The sequence below is a fragment of the Phascolarctos cinereus genome, unplaced genomic scaffold (genome assembly GCF_003287225.1).
Source record: "Phascolarctos cinereus isolate Bilbo 61053 unplaced genomic scaffold, phaCin_HiC Scaffold_8;HRSCAF=390, whole genome shotgun sequence".
NCBI lineage: Eukaryota > Metazoa > Chordata > Mammalia > Diprotodontia > Phascolarctidae > Phascolarctos > Phascolarctos cinereus.
Window position 1 is genome coordinate 58,109,243 of NW_027556291.1, and position 17,746 is coordinate 58,126,988.

Consider the following 17,746-nt stretch of genomic DNA (forward strand, 5'->3'; position numbering starts at 1 on the left):
TGTACAATGTTCTCCTGGTTTTGCTTACTTCACTTTGCATCAGTTCACATAAGTTTTTCTAGGTTTTTCTGAAAGCATCCTATCCTTCTTATTGCACAGTGGAATTCCATTATAATCATATAACACAACTTGTTCAGCCTTCCCCAGTTGATGGACATCCCCTAAATTTCCAATTCTTTGCCACCACAAAAAGAGCTGCTATAAATATTTTTGTACAGACAATTCCTCCCCCACTTTTTAAATATCTTTGAGATACAGATATAATAGTGGTATAGCTGTGTCAAATGGTATGCACAGTTTTATAACCCTTTGGGTATAGTTCCAAACTGCCCTCCAGAATGGTTGGATTAGTTCACAACTCCACCAACAGTGCTTTAGCGTCCTTATTTTCCCACATCCCTTCCAACATTTGTCATTTTCCTTTACTGACATATTAGCCAATCTGATTGGTATGAGGTGGTATTTCAGAGTTGTTTTAATTTGCCTTTCCCTAATCAATAGTGATTTAGAACTTTTTTTTTTCATATGGCTATCATCCTGCACATCAGTCACAGTTGGGGAGGCTCTGTTCAGTGAAACATTACTCAGTCTGCAGCTTTTCTATTTCCTATTATCCCTCAAGTATTAGGTCACCTACCACCTGTTAGCTAGCAACTAATGGCAATTGGGGAGGAGCTAAGATGCAATGTTCTATCCCCTTTTCCTGATGTGGACATATCTAAATTGTCTTTAACTCATCATGAAAATTATCAATAAAAGCTGGCTTTGTCCCTAGGGATCAGCCTGTCAATGTATTGCTAACTTGATGTACTTTTAATAAACTCCTTTAAATATCTAGGGAAAAGCCCAAACAATGAATTTGCCTTTTAATAAATGAAGAACTACCAGAAGCTTTTGAGGGTTTTCACTACTGGCTATCACTTTGGATGGGCCTGCTTCAACCCTGGAACCAGCAATCACTTACTACCTGATAGCTGGCCCACCCTAGCAATTAGTTAAGCTATGAAGTGGCAGAGAATTTAGCTCCCCAAAACTCAGGACTCCTATTAGGATAATTATGGTAAATCAGAAATAGGTTCCCAAATCAAAATTTTGTGCATGAAGAAGGGAAGGCAGAAAGAAAGGCCAAAGGCTCATCAGGAAGTGGTGGGTAAGTAAACGGCCAAGCATGCTTTTGCATGGAAATACCAGTATTCATAAAAGGAATGGGAGGACTGAGCCTTCAGGGGACTCCAGGATAGACAAGTTGTAATAGCTTGGGAAATATATTGCCAGATATGTTCACAATTGATCAATGAGGATAGGTAGGCACTGGGAACATTATGGGAAAAAAGTAAAAAATATTTTGACGAGATAAAGGATGGGACCTAAGGTATTGAACTCAGTCAGATGTATATTCTAAATGTGATTTGAAGATCTATAGGCAAGGCAAACCAGGGATTTTCAGTGCTGTTGAGAGCGGCCTTGAAACAGCAATTGGGGGAGGTAACTAGGTACTAGGAATACCTTTTGGGAAGGCTGAAGTAGAACCTTCAAGGCTTTCAAACATAAATATAAAAAGAACAATCTCTCTCTCTCTCTTTCTGACTGTGGCCAAGTTGCAAGGACAGACAAGAGAAAGAGAAGAAGAAAAAATTCAGCAAAGTGAAGATTATTTACATAGATAGTCTGGGATGATTGGCAAGGGAAATGTCTAGTCAGAATATGAAAGAAACAAGACAGGTGCAGTTGTGAAGGGCTTTAATCTAAGCTTAAAAGAGAGAAGGAGATACAGTTTAACCAAATTAGGGATAATAGGAAATGGGTAGGAAGTTAAGAGAAGTTATACTCTTATTTGCACTGATAGTAGGAATAGAGGGCTTGAAAGTAAAGGGTTGTGGAAATATGGAAAAGAGAAGTGAGGAAGGGTTTGGTCTCATTTGTATAAGGATATGAGAAACTTTATTTTGTTATTCAAGATGATACAGAAAATATAGTAATGTATTCGCAGCACTGAATTACTTGGGAATAGCAAACCATTAGGAGGATATATTTTAGTCCCTATGTGAAGAATATGCATTGACTGTTTCATTACTGAACAACACAGTTCATGTTTGCAATTTCTGTTTCAGAAAAGTTTCATGGATCCTAAAAGAGAGGTGAAAATAAAAGACTGGGGCCAGCTAGGTAGCACAATGGATAGAGTACTGGTCCTGGAGTCAGGAGGACCTGAGTTCAAATCCGGTCTCAGACCAAACACTTGACACTTACTAGCTGTGTGACCCTGGGCAAATCACTTAACAGCAATTGACTCATAAAATAAAATAAAATAAAATAAAATAAAATAAAATAAAATAAAATAAAATAAAATAAAATAAAATAAAATAAAATAAAATAAAATAAAAGACTGTAGCTTTAAATCTTTGGCAGCAGACCAACTGAAATTAGCTGGCCCTATAATTTGAAGGGCTAGCAGTAAATGGCCCTTGGATGAATTGAAACTTACACATTACCATTAGTGAACATAAATCTAGATTTGATTTGGTCCTGAAATTAAATCATCTTGTGGTCTCATTTATAGTGAAATGTGTTCTCCTATTAGGATAATTATGGTAAATCAGAAAATGCAAAAATGCATTTGTTATTTGGGATTAAGGCAGAAGAAAAAAAATGTTTATGGATCAGGAAAACCTGAGTCAAAAAATCTGCTCTCAGAAATTTATTGACTGTGTAACTTTACCTCTATTTACCTCAGTTTACTGATCCATAAAGGGGGAAATGAAACAAAAACACCCATATCTCCCAGGGTTGTTGTAAGGATCACATGATTTTAAAGTATTTAACACAGTGTCTGGCATATGGCAAACACTATGTAAATGTTAACTATTGTTAATATTATTATTTCTTTAATTAGATGTAATTACTCCCTACTTGATAACTTTAAACCAGGTTTTAGATATGACCAGTATAAAATGCTATAAGAGACAAAACAATGGGATTTCTGTATAAAAGAATTCAAAAATGCATTCAAATGAATTGATGTTATTTGAAATTGTTTTTTGTTGTTTTGTTTTGTTTTGTTTTAGGCAACTGGGGTTAAGTGACTTGCCCAAGGTCACACAGATAGTAAGTGTCAAGTGTTTGGTCTGAGGCCCAGTTTGAAGTCAGGTCCTCCTGACTTCAGGGCCGCTGCTCTATCCACTGCACTACCTAGCTGCCGCAAATAGGTGTTATTGTTATTTTAGCATGTACCTCTAAATTCTCTTCTATTTTAAAAATCCATGATATTGCTTATGTTTATGTTGTTATTGTGTTTCTAAATTTCCTTGTATTGTGGATGCTGGATGTCCCATTGCATGGGACATGCTGAAATTTTCTTTTGTTCTGGTTACTATGAAATTACTAATTGAATCATTTGTGGTTATTGTCAAACTGTAAAAACTTATCAAGTATTTAATTGGGTATATTTCGAAAGGGAAAAATTGTTAATTATTTACTGTATGGAAAACATACAGAGAAAAGACCTTGTAAAATCTCCTTATTTGTAAACTTTGAGGTTTCTTGAGATCATCCACTTGGGCAAGGCTATAAAATCTTATCAGCCCTGTGAAAGAGCTTGCTTATGCTGTGAAATTCCTTAACAATTAACTGATTTACTGAGAAAATGGGGTCCTATCTTCTGCTCATAGCAAAAACTGGGGAGAAATTTTCAAGTCTGCTTATAATAAAGAATGAGCTTCATCTAAATTTACTTTCCTATCCCTTGTGAAGATTATGGAATTATATCTGGAATAGTACATATTGACAGCAATTGGCCATTGTTTTTCTGGGTTTTTGAATAAAACTATCATATATTCACTGTTGCTGTAGAATTCCAGAATGTAATAGTTTTCTTGATTTCTAAGGATTGATTTTTATACCAGGATGATTTTAAACTGAAAAAGAAGAAGAAGAAGAAAAAGAAGAAAAGGGTATTGAGTACATTTTTAAGGCCTTTTATTATTACAACACTATGATACCTCTATCTCATCCTAAGTTGTGACTAATGAAACTTGTTATATGAAGTAAAATCTCATGGGACTATAATCTGATATTATCCTAAGTTTAGATTTCAGGTATGATTATCTTAACTGTCATGAGGCCAATAGTTTCCCAGTCAAAGGGGACGTCATTGTCCTGCCGTAAGGGAGTGTAGTCTGGGAACTGTTACAGGTAGATATCTGGGCCTAGGAAAGGTTCAGGGAATGACCTTGGCATGGCCAAAGAAATGATTCTCTTGACCCAGTTTCCCAATGCTGTTTGTATTTGGAGAGGTTTGTTTTCCACCTGGTTAATCTTGAGCCTGACTAGCTTTGATACCCTGTGAATGAGATGGAATCTTGCTTTGGCTGTTCTTAAACTTAACTATGGCTTACCTGAAATCAAACAGCTAAGGATGCCTTTCTTGAGTCATTCTGTGCCTTTAGGCTTAGGCCAGGAGGAGCAGTTTTGGTGCTGTTGTATTTATGTCCCTCCTTCTTCCTCTAGTAGCAAATCTCTCTTATCAGGGTAGGTGAAGAGTGGAATTTGGTCATTGCTTTACTAAATAAGTGTCTTTTTAGAAAATTCATTTGTGTTAACTGTTGACCCTAGGGATTAAATACATCTACTTACAACGAGTGCTGGTAGCTAAGTATTCATATATAGGATAAGATCCTTAAAGTATCTTTTCCTATTACAGAGGAATTACCAGCTATGGAAAATTTTGAGAATGCAACAAAATCAGACAAGCCTTGAACATATTATAATAATAAGTTCTAAAAATTGGATTCAGGACTTTACATACAAAATTGAGTTGAAAATAGAAACAGCAAGTGATACGTAATAACTGAATGTGTAATAACCAGAAGTTTCTGAAGTTTCAGGTGAATTATGTGTTCCTAATTTGATATTTTCATAGCTCCATTGTTAATAAGACCAGAATCATAAGACTTGAATGGGCTTTACCCACATTAATTAGTTTTTGGAAAAAGCACATTTAAGGGATTATAATACATTGTGTTGAGACTGGTTACTAATAGCTTTGAGTAGAATTCCCTAGGAATCTCTGCAAGTGACTTGGAACCGGAGAAGCAAATCCACTGGAAAGAGGCCACTTCAGAGCTGCTCTGGGAATGAGGCCTATTCCTGAATGTCCAAAGGAAGACATTGCCAGGGACCTGAAAACTACATGGGACATCTGGAACTCAAGAAGAAATGTGTGGATTAACTGAACATTGGGAGTGGGTTACAAGCATAATTGATGTTATTTAACATTGATGATCATTGTTATATTACTTTGGTCTTTTGTTTCATGACATTTATCTTTATTGAGTTTTCTTTGTGACCTTGCCAATATGTAAATCTCCCTTCTAAAATGAGCACATGGTGAGCCCTGTAAGTGGCTTGATGTGTAATCTTCCTTAGTTGACATATAAAGCTTATTTATTAACAAGGTTTGTCTCCTTGGGGGATGCATGAGATTATGATGCCATACCTAAGTTTATTCAACTTTATGACATTGATGGATACATGGGATTATGATTTGTGATGCTCATGGCCACAGTACACTTGATTCCTATTGTAAGTTTAAGTCCCCTAGCTTTTAGCCACAGATGTTTGCTCAGACTGATATGGCATGAGCAGCAGAGAGCAGGATGATGCAGTTGAGGATAAATGAGTGAAATGAAACCAATTGTGGTGCTGTACCATATATATTATTAACACCAAATGGGAGAATTACAGAAAGTTATGATGACTCAGTGATCCATTTGAAGAGGTCTAGGGGTTTTGGGGTGCTGGGACCCCAAGATCGCGGTACCGGGCCCTGCTGAATGAATTCAACTCAAATCTTCTTCAGCCAGAGGAAAAGTTTATTAGTGATAAATCACATTGACCAGGTGACGCCCGTAAAGACGAGCGGGCATGAGAGGTTCTCAGCCTTTTGAGCATGAGATTCTCAGCATCTGAACGAGGGCCAAGGTGGATCTTAAATACTAAAGTAACTTTGGGTGGGCAGAGAAGGGGGTTGGGAAAAGGGTCTAGGTAAGAATTCTAATTGGGGAGGTCAGGGAGATTGAATAGACAATGGGAATAGATAATGGAGGGAACAGGAAGGCAGAAGTTTGAAAGGCATCTGCACAAAATCAAGGTGGGGCTAGGACTTTCAAAAGGAGATAAAGGGAAGGCCTTTCTGGGGCCTGTAGACAAGAGGGAGATGATTAGGAAATTTGAAGGTTTAAGGGTTTTCTGGGTCCTGTAGACAAACAGGAGCCAGATTCTATTCAGGGCAAGGGTTGAAGGTGCATCTGAATAAGAACTAAAGGTAAGCTAGGGCTTTCAAGGGAGATGAGGGTCTGGGGCCTGTGAGTCAGATTCCCTTTGGGGCAAAGGGCGAAGATCTTGGCTTGGGCCCCGCCCCTATCACATTGTTCACAGTCCCGCTTGCCAATCATTGTTAAGGGAGGCATCACCCCAACAGTTGCATCTTTTGTGTTATTACCTGCTATCCCTCACATATCAGGTCACCTACTACCTGTTAGCCTGTACTTACTAGCAATTGGTCAGGAGCGGAGATGTAATATCCCATCCCCTTTTACTGATGTGGACTTATCTGAAATGTCTTCATCTTGTTATGAAAGTTATCTTGAAACCCTGGCTGATGTCTTAATGATCAGCTAGTCAACATGTTGCTAACTAGATGCAATTTTAGTAAACTCTTTTCAATTTGCTTTTTCCTGAGTTTTGCCTCATTAATTAGGGTGAAAGCCCAAACAAAGAATTTTCATTTGAATAGGACACTGTCTTCTCTGTCGCCTGCAGGATCTTTTATTGTTCTCAGAGTGAGGCAAATTGGAAAAGGAGAATTCCTAGGGCAAGCTCTACATGGCAGTAGCAGAAACTGCCTAGGAGAGAGAGCCCAGATTAGATACCTCAGAAATTTTCATTCTATGAGGAATAGAGAGAATAGAAAAAGACTAGATAAGCATAGGATTCACGAACCAGAGAATAGAAAATTAGAATGGAGAGAAAGAATGGATAAGAGAATGGGACAAATCCTCTCTAGAAAGGGGGACAAAATAATGAAGAAAAAAACTAAGGAACAGGAGTAGTTGAAGGGGAGGAAAGGAAAAGGAAATCAACTTGATTAAGAGGGGGAAAAGGGAAAGAATTAAATAATTTTATAAAAGCAGGAAAGAAAATTAAATTTATTATTTAAAAAAAAAAGGTAAAAGGGTAACAAATGGGAGAGGGAAAGAATGCCAATAAGAACAGAGCCACTTTTTAAAAAGATTAAGCTAAAGTAACTAAAGAGACATAGGACTGTGTTTACAGCAGAATAAGGGTTAAAATCTCAACTTAAAAAAAAAAACATCAGAGGCAAATGAAAAAAAATATGCACCTAACTTTCATAGCTTTAAATATGAATGTATTAAACAATACAATAAAACAAAAAATAACAGAAAAAAAGACCCTACAATTCATGGCTTAAAAGAAACACATTTAAAAAATAAAGACATACACAAAATGAAACTGATGGGATGGGGAAAACAATTACTACACATGAAGTGAACCTCAAAAAAAGCAGAAGTTGCAATCATGCAATCTAACAAAGCCAAAACCTTTAAAAATCCTTTAAAGAGGATAAATCATAATACTGCTGTCTGTCTTTCATTCTTGAACAGGACCATGTATGACATCAGTGAGGTGATGCCATGACATGCAAGTGAATTGTATTGAAGTGAGGGAGGGCTGTGCAAAGTCACCAGCCTCATTTTCTTTTCCAGAGCCAAGTGGGTCCAGTGACCAGATATAGATCATAACAACTGGAGATGGCCTAGGATGCAGTGAAGGACCTTGGCCTTTTCAAGCAAAAGTCTTTAACATGTCTCAGTTTAACTGAGGCAAAAACCCATTTATTTACTGAGGCTTAATAAGAAATGAGGCAGGAATGGCCTCTTTACCTAGTCAAAAAAAATGCTCAAAAGAGAAACAATTGCTATTTATGTTCACTCTGAGTCAATCAAGGCCCAAACAATGACCAAGTAGGGCTTGGCTTGGGATCTATTGTTGCCAATCAATGAGAGCCAGAGTGAATAATAAGAATGCTGTATTATGCTTAAAGGAGCCATAGACAAACTATTATCAGGAATAAAATTATATGCTTCAGATACCTTAGTATACAAATTCACAAAGCAAACATTAACTGCACTACAAGATCACATAGACGGTAACACAATAGTCACAGGAGACTTCAATATCCTCATTTATGGAGAGGTCTGACAGAAAGTAAACAAAATGGAAAATGCAGAGGTGAACAAATTGCTGGAGAATTTAGAGCTAAAAGATTTATGGTGTTTTCTAACTGGGACAACAAAGATTACACATATATCTCAGCACCTCATAGTCCTTTCAGAAAAACTGACTATGTATTTGGGCAAAGAAATATTGGAAAGAAAAGTAAAAAGGCAGAAATAGTAAGTATATCCTTTACAGAATTTGCACAATACAATAAAAATAGTCATTAGGTCAGGGACCACAAACAAGACGGAGACTCAAATGAAGTCTTAACAGTGAAATCCTAAATAACAAGTAGGTCAAAGAACAAATCATAGAAACAATTAACTATATGAAAGAAAACACTCTGAGCTATTATCTGCTTGAGCCTCCTATCTCCGTGACAATACTGTAAGAACAGGGAACCTAGGAAGAAGAGTTATACTTTAATGGTGGTCTCCCTTCTCAAGTAAATAACTGAGGGCTAAACTCAGTATTGTAAATAGTAATTGTTTCAGTTATCTTTACTGACACCCCTTTGGATAATTCTCTTTGTGTGTGTATGTGTTTTTTCCTTTATCTTTGTCAAAGCAAAGTAAAAGTACAAAAATTTCTGCTTTCAAAAAAAAACTGCTTTCAAGGAGTTTAAAATCTAATAGTGGTGATAGCCTGTAATTAAACAGGTACATACATGATACATAAGGAATAGAAGAAAAAGAGAAGGCTCCAGTTAGGTGGAATAAGCAAGGACTTTAGAAGGCAAGTTTTGATCTGAGGCTTGAAGAAAGCCAAGGAAATAAAGATGCAGAAGCTATAAGGACATTGCAGGCATTTTGATGTTGTACATGCTATTTTCCATTAAATTAATAACAGGCATTCTTCAGATATTCCTATTATATGTATATATATATACATAATAAAAATATTTATTCCTGTGCCAGGGGGAGATAATCTAGAGAAAGAAAATAATAGAATAATATTCCTAGTAAATACAGACCAAATCAATACATGAGTGTACCTATTTTTTCATATCCTCTCTAGCATTTTTCACACTATTGCTAACCACCTCTTCCATTTTGCAGATAGTAGGGTAACTGAGGCAGGTCTGACATTAGAATCCACAAGCAGGTTTTTCCATTACACTATTAATAAATTAGCTATGACTTGGGAGTCAAATCTTTCCTGCCCTTTCTCCCAGGTTGGTGGCAGACCCTGGGCTGTTAGGGGGCTCCTTAGTTTAATTGTTGCATAAGAGGCATATCTCTACCAGCTGCCCTGCAAACCCAGACATGCTGCTGGGGAGAGTCAAAGAGGCAGTAGCTTGCTGGGAGCAGGAGCTAACCTGCCTTTTCATCCCGAGTCTAGACCACTGGTCACTGACTTTCCCCACTACTTCTACATCTCACAGTACTCCAGCCAGAAACAAGAGAAGATAGGAGCCAGATGGCCAGGCAGTGACTATCCTGGGGTCCAGCCAGCCCATGGCTGCCTGTGTGCTGTACAGCTAGGAGAAGAAAGGAATTGGTAGTACAGCCATCCAAGAAGCCAGGCCAGCTGTCCAGCCACCCCAGGGCTGCAGAGTGCTCCAGCCAAAGACCAGAGAAGGAGGTGTCCCAGGTGTTACCTGCTGGTTCCATAGAACCATAGAACCAATGTGCTTATTTCCCAATATAAACAAGTCCCAGGTATGTTATCCAAGAAGGAGCAAGAACAGCTCAGCCCCAATGGTGCTGAGGTCAACTCCACTACACCTCCCTGAAAGATCCTCCTCCCCGTAGCCCCAGGGCCTGAACCTGCCTCAAGTGGCCAGAGAACCAAGCCCAGCAGCGACAGTGGCAGCCTCAGGAGCAGCTCCAGCCGCATGCCTGGTAGCCCCAACAGTAGCATGAAGCATCCCAATAACCCTATCAGCAGCCTCAGCCTCCACCCCACCCCCAACAGGCCCAGACTCTTCGAGGTCTTCTGTTGGCCAAGCAGCCTCAGGTGCCCCAGCAGTCCTAGCAGCAGTCCCAGCAGTCTGAGTCATAGTATTTTATTCATAACACTAAAAGGGTTAATTGGAGAGGATTTAAAAGAGCCTCCATTGTCTTTGTAAACTTCTGCATTGCTAAGACCCATAAGCAGGTAATTAACATTAAAATAGATCTACTCAGAAGACTCCAAAACCTAGCATTTCACAAGAGGGTGAGGCCTTAGAACATGGAATGTCAGGGAGTTGCCATGGAGAAGAGAATGTCAGAGCTGGGAGGGCACCTCACTGGAGGGCTATCAGAAGTAGAAGAGCCCTTACAACATGAGAAGTCAGAATGACTTCGAACATCCCAGAAGAGGATGGAGAAGCTCTTTCCAATATTAGTTCTTGTTGGATGTAAACTCAGCCCTTTCTGACTCTAGGGCCAGGACTTGAAGTCTTGAGCCACTGATGTCTCTATCCTGAGCGTTGGAGGAAAGGAGAGAGGGTGAGTGTCCTGGAAAATAAAATAAAAAATACTCAGGGAATTCTGATATTTTCACAAAGTTATTTTTTTCTGTTAATTACCCCAATGTATAAGAAAGGATAGTATCATTTGGGGGGTGGGGGCCAATTGGGGTTAAGTGACTTGCCCAGGGTCACACAGCTAGTAAATGGCAAATGTTTGGCCTGAGGCCAGATTTGAATTCAGGTCCTCCTGACTTCAGGGTTAGTGCTCTATCCACTGAGCCACCTAGCTACCCCATAGTATCATTTTTAAAACAACAACTAAATATAATTAAGGTGTGATAAGCAGATTATTTCAGCACACACATGTGCACACACACACATACAGAGGCACACAAAATCATGGAGAAGCATTGTTTAAATGTATTTTTTTCAGTATTTATTGGATTAACCTCATGACAGGCATGATCATTTAAAAAATAAATTACAAAATATGCTCATGATTTGATAAGTGCTTTAGTTCGTGAAAATTGAAGTCAACACTATTTTGATGTTCTGAACGACCAGACTTTCAGAGATCTCCAAAGATAGATTGTAGGTGGTGGGAGCTGCAATAGAGAATGGTGGATCTGGAAAGGCATTGGGAAGCAGGAATATCAGACACAGGAGAGCCCTTACTATAGAAAAGGGGAGAACTAGGAGTGTCCTAATGCCCCCAGATTGTCAGAGGATATTCATCTGAGGGTCAGAGGACCCTCAGAATATGATAAGAGCTCACTTTTATAAGTCACTGTAAGACTGCCAAAATCCTTAAAACCAGATTGTGTGGTTAAATCAGGACACGCCTGTTGTTCTAGTGAGCAGTGAGGCATATATGAAGAAGTTAGGATATTGAGTTGGGGAAGAGGGGCGGTGGAGAGGGGGAATTGAGTCTGGGGGCAGTAGCTGTATTGAGTATGATGGCCCATGGTTAAAGGCAGATTGTGTGGTTAAATCAGGACATGCCTGTTGTTCAGTGGGGCCCATAAGGGAAGTTAGAATGTTGGGGCTAGGGGCAGGTTTATTAGGATTCCATCAGATTGTTAACACAAACATATAGCAAATTCAAAGAAAATGACTCAAAGAAACCAAAGCCTAGGCTGTTAGAATAAGGCAGGACCTTTGAACTTGGAATGACAAAACTCTTAGAGACCTTCATACTGGGAGATGCCGTAAAGAAGAGGGTGTTAGATGTGGGAAGGCACTGAGAATGAGGGTTAAGAGACATAGGTGAGCCCTTCCTATAGGTAAGGGAAGACTTAGGAATGTTGTTAAACCCCAGAATGTCGGAGATGCAAAGACTAATAAATGAGGCAGAATTTGAACTCAGGTCTTTGCGACTCTGAATTTCCTCAGATGTACCTACTTCATCCTGCTGCCTCCTATACTGTCATCTGAAGAAGTAACTCTCACCTCCCTAGACCTTCTAAGACTGAAGTCGAAGGGATCAGTCTCTCCTTGACACTTTAAAAGACACAGAGTTTCCCTAAAATGTATAGTTTCATCTACTAAACATTTCAGAGATACTTGTATTGAACAGAATTTTTTGGCTTCCTGTTTACATGATATACTATGCTGAATGTGTGGTTTCCTTTAGGGCTATGCATTGTTCCAAGTGTTTGGGATACAAAGACAAAATGAAAAATCCTCTTGCTGCGGTCTGAGAGGTTGAGACCCCTCAAAGACTAGAGTACAGGACAGGGTCACACACTCAAGCATTCTTTAAGTCAAGGTGGCAAAGATTTATTGTTATGCTTTTCAGTGGGCAAGGATTCTTAAGGAACCTGGGAGAGACTGAGTATGGAGCGAGGGTTTATATGGAAAAGGGCATGGGAAAGGAATGTTAGGGGTACTGATTAGGTAATCCAAAGGTCGCAGTGTCTTTGGGAGCTATGGATGGGAAAGTACAGGGAGTATACCAGACAGGGAGGGAGATGACAGAGGTACGGATCTTGGGAGTCTGGCAGGAGGAAGAGTCCTTGGGCTGGCCAAGGACAAAACTCCTTGGGCTAGGCAAGGCACCCCTCTCCCTCTGTTCTGATGAGAGAATGCTCTGCAACAAGGGGACTTACTAAGGAATTGGGAGGCTTGCAGAGACATGATCTGAGGGCTGGGGCCTGAGCAGCCCAGCACTCTCTCACCCAGCTTTGTGTAGCTGCACCAGGGAGAGAGATAAGGGTCTTGCTGGGGCCCATGCACGAGTAATTGCTAGACACAGTGTCCTTGGGCTGGGGAGTGACTGTCAGAGATGGTGTTTCTGAGACTAGGGAGAAATTGGGGTCCAAGTACAAGCACAAGCACCTAAGCACCCCATCACCCTGCCCTGAAGGAACTTTAATCATATTTGCAGAAAGAACCAAGGTTAACACCAATTCTTTTTCAGAAAAAAAAAAAAAGAAATTATCTGTAGCTAGGGACCAGGTATACTGTAGGGTGAAGCCTGCTTGATGATATTTCCACTATTATTAAGTCATAACCTGTATCATATCTCCTGTGTTAGGATTAAGAGTATAAGAGATTATTTTTATCATGTTAATTTAGTCTGAATTCCTATTTATGCTGAAGGATTTCATTACAATTTTTTTTCACCATTTACTTGGGGTGAGGTTAGTTCTTCATAAGGTCAAATACATGTTTCTAATAAATCAGAATAATGTTCTTCACTTGTTCAATGGAAGACTTCCTTTCAGGTTATTCTATCCCCCTTAAAAGAAAATGAGTTCTCATTGTGCCAAGATCTAATACAGATAGGTTTTGGAAAGGGCCAGAATGGAATAGAAGGATTTGCATGCATGATGACAGACTAAAACTGGCAACCACAAAATGGCAAATTTGTCTTGAAATTATCAATGACCGGTCAACGTGCACTGGGCTTGGGGTTGGTGGCAAGGGAGTCGGAGGTGGTTGGGGTTGGGGGCGGGCTGGGGGGGGGGGGGGGAAGGGGAAGGAGGGAGGGAGGAGGAAGGAGGGAGGAGATCTGCACACACTAGTACGCAGGAGTGGGGCGGGGTTTGAGCCTCCTCCGCCACCGCCGCCTTTGCCGCCGCCAGGGTAGAGCCGGGTCCGAAGCTGTAGCGGCGCCACCGGGTTTGTGTCTTTCTACCCCTCTTCCCTCTTTCCTCGTCCCCCTTCCCCGCAGTCAGCGCGCCCCGCTCGCCCCCCCCCGTCTCTTCCCTGCTCGCTCCCCGTTCCTGCTCCCCTCCCCCATTTCCGCCGTCTCCTTTCCACACTCGTGGCCCCCCGAGACCATGGATCGGGGCAGCGGCAGCCGCGGGAGCAGCAGCGGCAGCAGCAGCAGCGACTCGGCCCCCGACTGCTGGGACCAGGCGGACATGGAAGTCCCGGGCCCCGCCGGCGCCGCCGCCGCCGCGGCCGCGGCCGAGGCCGAGGCCCAGAACCTCAGCGCGGCCTTCAGCCGGCAGCTCAACGTAAACGCCAAGCCCTTCGTGCCCAACGTCCACGCCGCCGAGTTCGTGCCGTCCTTCCTGCGGGGCCCGGTCCAGCAGCGGCAGCCGCCGCCCCCATCCCGCGCCGCCGCCGCCGCCGCTGCCGCCGCCGCCGCCGCCGCCGCCCAAGGATACGGCCCCAGAGCAGGAGGCCCCGCCGGGCCCAAGGCACCTGTGGAACCTTCCCAAGAACAGTCAGTATTGCATGAAGATTCAGATTCAGCTGTTAGCATGGACATTTCAGAGCCTGTTCTAGAAAATGGAGAGACAGAAATGTCCCCAGAAGAAGGATGGGAGCACAAAGAACCTGGTATAGCACAGCCTGGGGGTGGCTCTTTGGGAGCCGGAGGGCCTCCAGAGGAAAGTGTCCGGGAAGTGGTGATGGAGGAGGAAGAAGAAATTCCCAAACCTAAATCTGTGGTAGCAGCGCCAGGTGCACCCAAAAAGGAACATGTAAGTGTAATATTCATTGGGCATGTAGATGCTGGTAAATCAACTATTGGAGGACAAATAATGTATTTGACTGGGATGGTTGATAAAAGAACCCTTGAAAAATATGAACGAGAAGCTAAAGAAAAAAATAGAGAAACTTGGTACTTGTCATGGGCCTTAGATACAAATCAAGAAGAACGAGACAAAGGTAAAACTGTAGAAGTGGGCCGTGCCTCCTTTGAGACAGAAAAGAAGCACTTTACCATCCTAGATGCCCCCGGGCACAAGAGTTTTGTCCCAAACATGATTGGTGGTGCTTCTCAAGCTGATCTGGCTGTGCTGGTAATCTCTGCCCGGAAGGGAGAGTTTGAAACTGGATTTGAAAAAGGAGGACAGACAAGAGAACATGCCATGTTAGCAAAAACAGCAGGTGTAAAACACTTAGTAGTGCTTATTAATAAGATGGATGACCCAACAGTAAATTGGAGCAATGAAAGATATGAAGAATGTAAAGAAAAGTTGGTGCCATTTCTGAAAAAAGTTGGCTTCAATCCCAAAAAGGATATACACTTCTTGCCCTGCTCAGGACTGACTGGTGCAAACCTTAAAGAGCAATCAGATTTCTGTCCTTGGTATGTTGGGTTGCCATTTATTCCATATCTGGATAATTTGCCAAACTTCAACAGATCAGTTGATGGACCAATCAGGCTGCCAATTGTGGATAAATACAAGGATATGGGTACTGTGGTCCTGGGAAAACTGGAATCTGGCTCTATTTGTAAAGGACAGCAGCTTGTGATGATGCCAAACAAGCACAACGTGGAAGTTCTTGGAATCCTTTCTGATGATGTAGAAACTGATTCTGTAGCCCCAGGTGAAAACCTCAAGATTAGACTGAAGGGAATTGAAGAAGAAGAAATTCTTCCAGGATTCATACTTTGTGATCCTAATAATCTTTGTCATTCTGGACGCACCTTTGATGCCCAGATAGTGATTATTGAGCACAAATCCATCATCTGCCCAGGTTACAATGCGGTGCTGCACATTCATACCTGTATCGAAGAAGTCGAGATAACAGCCTTAATCTGCTTGATAGACAAAAAATCAGGAGAAAAAAGTAAGACACGACCACGTTTTGTCAAACAAGATCAAGTATGCATTGCCCGTCTAAGGACGGCAGGAACCATCTGCCTTGAGACCTTCAAAGATTTCCCTCAGATGGGTCGTTTTACCTTAAGAGATGAGGGGAAGACCATTGCAATTGGAAAAGTTCTGAAACTGGTTCCAGAGAAGGACTAAACATTTTTCTTGATGACCCTGCACAATGCTGTGAGGAAAATTGACTCTGCAAAAGCCTACTTCATATCACCTTCTTTTATTTTCTGCCCATCAATAAACTTCTCCTTATATTTTGCAAAGACAAATTTCACAGCAAAAGTCCACATTATGTCAGCTTTCTCACATTGAGAGCTCTGCTATGCCACTGTTGAATCTCCCCCAAAGTTTTTTTTTCTCCTCAAATTCTGCTTCCTTGGACAGATTTGGCGATAGCTTTGTAAGTGATGTGGACATAATTACCTACAATAATGAAAACCTAAAGGAACTTTTTATTTTTAATTTTCCCCTTAGGCGTATTTAGACATCCTTTTTCCAGGCAGATCATTTCAGAGTGTTTGAGTATGTGTGCACATGTTACAAAGACAACTACCATGTTAATAAAGTATTCAATTTGAAAAAAAAAAAAGAAATCATCAGTTACCTGTAATATCCATCATGGACACAAGAAGACATCGAATGACCATACTATTATCTTCAAAGACACTTTATGGTTCATTTTTTAAATCATCTATGTTCCAGGCTTTGTCCTAGGTGCTGGGGATACAAGAATAAAAATTAAAGACCTCTGCCCTGATATAATTTGAATTTGCCTCTTAATATACTCCACACACAACATACACAGACATATACACAATATTATACTACCTTGCATGATCTATCTGTATTCGTGTAATATATATAAAACATTAATAAAAACATAGGTAATGGGGGAGGGTTTCTAATAAGTAGGAAGGGAATCTGGAAAGGCTTCATATATAGCAAGAGCTGGTACATTATCTGAGCTTTGAAGGATAGGAGGGATTCTAAACTACAGAGCTGAGGAGGTAATCCATTCCAGGCACAGGAATTTTTACAAAGGGGTGGAAGTGGGAAATAAAGTGTCATGAATGAAGAACAACAAGAAGACAAATTTGTTTGGATGACAGAGTGCATGAAAGGGAATCATACATGATAAGGCTACAAAGGTGGACTTTAGCCATGTTATGAATAGCATTTAATGCAAAGAAAGGAGTGTTTGATCCCAGAGGTGCTGGAGAGCAGAGAGGGGCTTTAGTCAACATGGGATTGGCATGAGCAGACATAGACTCTAGGAGGCTTTGTAAAACTGAGTAAAGGAAGTAGGGAGACCAGTCTATTTCGATTGTCAAGGTAAGAAAAGCCGAGGTTGTGTGAGTCAGCCAGTCAGCAAGCATTTCCTATGTGCCAAGCACTGTGCTGAGCATGGGGAATACAAATACAAGTAGAAAGACAATCCCTGTCCTCAAGATTTTTACCTTCTAATGGGAGAAGACAGCACATACAAGGAAGTTGAAAAGGTAAAGAGGTTGGGGGGAGGCAGGGCTGGGTTGTTATAGGAGAGGAAATTTGGGGAGGAATAACCCATGGCTGGCTTAAGTCCATCGTTCAATGTAGGTTTTGTGAGGACCCATTCAATCAAAGGGACAGACTGCAGAGAGGAAGGGTACTTCCCAGGTAGGCATTCCAAGGATGGAGTGAAGCTTCAGGATGAAGATTTTGAACCTTGTAGAGGAACTCCAGAGTGAAAAGAAGACTGGGTAACTAATTGCATATGGGGAAAGAGAAACAATGAAGGTGGTTAGATAGATAGTCAACAAACAATAAGCATTCATATGTGCTAAGCACTAGTTAAGTACTTGATGTACTCAGCTCTCACATACCTTACAGTCTAATTTCAGATACAACATACAAAAAAACTATGCACAAACAAGATATTTACAAGAAAATTTGGTGATAATTAAGAGTAAAAGGCACTAACATTTAGGTGGATCAGGACTGG

General features: G+C 40.9%; 1 pseudogene; it reads left to right on the forward strand.

Annotated features, from left to right (window-relative positions):
- Positions 1–13,767: 13,767 nt before the first annotated feature.
- LOC110202158 (eukaryotic peptide chain release factor GTP-binding subunit ERF3A pseudogene) lies at positions 13,768–16,549 on the forward strand (annotated as a pseudogene).
- Positions 16,550–17,746: the final 1,197 nt, after the last annotated feature.